Source organism: Nesoenas mayeri (assembly GCF_963082525.1).
Source record: "Nesoenas mayeri genome assembly, chromosome: 6".
Taxonomy (NCBI): Eukaryota; Metazoa; Chordata; class Aves; order Columbiformes; family Columbidae; genus Nesoenas; species Nesoenas mayeri.
Window position 1 is genome coordinate 31,219,446 of NC_137545.1, and position 4,145 is coordinate 31,223,590.

The window sequence follows — 4,145 nt, forward strand, 5'->3', positions numbered from 1 at the left end:
GATCTACCTTATCTAGCAGTTTCAGCACACACTGAACAGTCCCCGCTGTCATAAAGATGTCACAACTTATGTTGACTACGTCTGTGCCTTTACAGTCCTTGATTCCAGGGACAGGCTTACATTATCTGCTTGGCATCATCCATCTATTGCTATGAATCAGGCATGCTTATGGACAATATAAATGACCAATGCTAGTTTTTAACCTTTTCAATTATTTTACAGTGACCCACATAAGAGTTTAAGCTTGAGGTTTGCAGATTGAAGTCGTCTATTGATCTGCAGAAGGGAAAACCTGATTATTTTTTTTTTTATGTGTATGCGCAGATACCACTTGTTATCTGCAGAAAACAGTTCTTGAAGAGACTTTAATTCCTTTTTCTGTTCAACTGAAATAATGTTGATCACAATGCTTCAATATTAAGTTGATTTTTACAATATACAAGCTGTCTTGAGACAATTAATTTGGCACCACCAAACACCTCACTTAAGGCAAGTTCTCAACTGGCACTAAATGTTTTCAGAATAGTCTCCCTAACTAATCAGTTTTCATCCCTTCTCTAATTCCACTAACATAGTTGTTACTGTCAAAGCTAAGAGCAAAGGGCAAATAATCAAGTGACACAGAAAACAGCATGAAGAAAATCACTATAAAATCCAGTGCTCAAACATAGGAATGTCTCAGATGATGCTGCATACAATCTGACCATTAGTTTCTCGGCTAATTCTATATTTTCTGTTTTCAAAGAATCCACATTAATTTTGATATGTTGTGCGCTGCTTCCGAAGAATGGAAAGATAATATTAGGGGCCACCTTCTCCCTTATCCAATAATTTCTGTAGTGATTGAAATATGTATGAGTTGCTATTTAGCATTTTGCAGATGTATTCACAGACAGGATTCCATATGGAAGAAAAAGGTAGGGAAAAAGCAGCCTTTGTATGTCTTCTGACCTGGTTGTAATTCCATTTAAAATGTTACAGAACTATTGCCTAGAAAAATAAATCCATAACAAAGGACAAGGGTTATAAATGGAATAAATATAGCTACGTGAGCCAGATCGAACCAATTCATTTTCTGCTACTGAAAGTCTGATCAGAAAAAAATGAAGCCAAAGGTCTGTTGTTGCCCTTCAAGAAATCCAGCTTGAGGATGAAATTCATGCCTGAATGAAGAAAAGCAATTTTGAAAAGTCAAAGTTTGATTTATTGTTCTCTGAAAGGTTGTGTAAAGCTGCTTACTAAAGATATCAAAGTTACACAAAGGTGATTTGTATGATTAAGGGCAATCATAGTTCTGAAGGATTCTTAGAAGAATAGGTAGAACTTCTTAATTTGTTCTTTTGCACTACAGACACACATGATCCAGCAGTAGTACAGGTGCACATTTGCAGTATATTATATACACATATTCTGCTCTCATCTATGACAATGTCAAACCAAATAAATAAGATTTGAGAAAGCCAAGATATAAAAGTATTCAATAGATATAGTTGATCAAAAATGTCCAAAAAAGCCACTCTTTGGCCATTCTGCTGTAGGCCAGAACACCTGTTAACACAGCTTGTAAGATCTTAAAACATGCCCCTGCAATGAAACGGAAAAGACAAGACCAAATTAAAGCAAATGTTGACTGCTGTCCAGAAAACAATTTATTTTAGGCCGTAACTATCAGATTAATTCCAAATTTCAGTTATATATTTTGGGGAGGAGATTACTTTAGGTAGAAGGTTGGGTGAATTTGCTTATAAGTACATAATGCACTCCTCTTGTGCTGTGAATCAGTGTAGGTCAAATGAAATTTGGGAAAAAAACGCATTTTTGACTCTTAAGCATGACTTCAGTTGTGTCTAATCACAGCGCTTTCAACTTTTAAACTAAAAATATATATGCACACACATATATATGCATGTATATATCTACTCAAAGGTTCTTTTCTCCTGATATTGCACCTTTGCTTGCTTACATTACCCCCAGTATCAGAAGTCCCAACTCGACTCAGAACTTCCTGGCTCTTGGTAATTATTCCAGTTGTTATTTTAATGCAGTGCTTCTATTTTATTTTTATGTTTTTCCAAAAGTAAATCATAATGAAATCACAAAACTTGAGGGTTGAAGAGAAGCTTGGCAGTGTCTGATGGAGTCCCACATATACACTTTGGCCAAGGCACATCAGTTTTGCAGACTGAGGCCCCACAAACCAGTACAGCTCCTCCCAAGCTTTTTCAAAGGAATAGGAGTCTTAATGTAAATTTCATCAGAAGACAAAATATGTTTACTTTTGAGTTGGAATTTATTTATTAATGAGTTAGCAGGATGAATATTAATTAACCTATTAATATGTTGAATAATAAATTGCAACTACTGACATAAGTAGCTTCTAGCAAATAGTCTTTTCCAAAAAGTTAATCTCTGACTCTTGACAGATCCTAAGTATGTGCTACTGTTCACTGAAAAGATTAAATACAATACAGAAGCCAGAATGACATAGGATACGTCTGCTTATTTTGAAACTACTTTTCTTAATCTTCTAATGTAAAGCATATTGTACTCTTATCGATTTAACAGGAAAAGAAAAAGGAGAGGCTGTTTGTAGACTGTATTAGGTTATCAACCACAAGTGACATGCCTTTTCTAGAAAAGAACGCTGTGTAAACTAACATGAACCTTCAGCTCAATAGTCACAATGTTCTCAAATGCAGCAATATTATCATATGACTATGGTGTTCTTAGCAAGCTCTGTAACTGAAAGTAATGTCATAACAATGGGATACTTACATTAGTGTATTCATAGACACACAAACTTCCTCTTAAACTTCTCTGGTGGAACAAGTTCCTACAGGTTTCCTACAATATCCACTTTACTGACTTTTTGAGGCTTTCACCTCCGGATCAAAATACAGCAACTGAAAAACAATGAAGTGTTATATTGTGTAAGTTTAGGGAGTAAAGAATCTGTAGCAAAGTGCAACTGAAGAGGAATTTTGGTAGACAAAATTCATAGCCATGTGTTTCACCATCTAAACCACTTCATACAGAACTTGGATTTCCAGAAAAGATTTTCCATTCAAGTGCATGTTCAGACATTCTTTAATTTCACATTTGCCAGGCTGATAGCATAAAGTTACGCTGTAGGTACAAGAAAAGTCAATTTTTTTTAGCCACTGAGACATAGCAGAGTTAATTCAAGGTGTTCCATTGATGAAGAGGTAAAGTACTAATATAACAATGACTAACTATATTACAAAATCCAGGTCCCAAGTTCCCTCTTATAAATTGTGACATGCTTGGGAAAAAAAAATTATATTGCAACTTAACTGTTAAAGTGGCATCACAGCTCCCAAATGTTTGCAATAGATGTTGCAATTAAACATTGAAGAGAGAAAATAGCATTGTTAACAATGAAGATAGCAGACTATGAAGGGCTTTTATGGTGTAAGAATATGTTTGCATAAAAATGCTCTGTTTAAATTTGCTGAAGGACATTTAAACATTATTCTGAGTTTCCTCAACTTAATTAGAGACTGCAGAGAGAAGTAGGTACTTAGAGATTATATAATTGACAGATCTTTCTGGAGTATTGATCTCATCCTGCTAGAATGCTGGTTGCTATCAAAGTCAGTAATTTTCATTACTAATTTAATATCTTTGTCAATAATTTCATCTGGAAAACTTGATTAAAAGGGACACAAGATCTGCTAACATGAAATTTTTTCAAGGATGCTCAAATCCTTCTCCAACAGTAGCTATTCAAAGACGTGTCACTGTTCAACTCAGTGAGCTAAATTCTCAGTAATGTTAGCTGCCTTATTATTCTGGAAAAATCCCCTGCCTTATCTATTTCTGGAATAATTCCAGTTTTTACACAACTGGCTTTGGCGTCGTAATGATAATCACATTCAACTTGATCTATAAGACACTAAAGTATGCTTCCTACTCTCTATATAAGTGGTAAAGCATTAGTTAATGTATCTTCTGCAGCAGTGCACTTCAGGAAACATGGGCCAGCTGGAGGGAGTCCAAAGAAGAAAGAGAGTGACTGGCAATTAGGAGACAAGACCTATAAAAAACAACTGAAAAAACAAGTGTTATTTGAAGGAAGAAAATAATTCTGAGGAGTGAAAAAATAATGATTTTGGAATATTTAG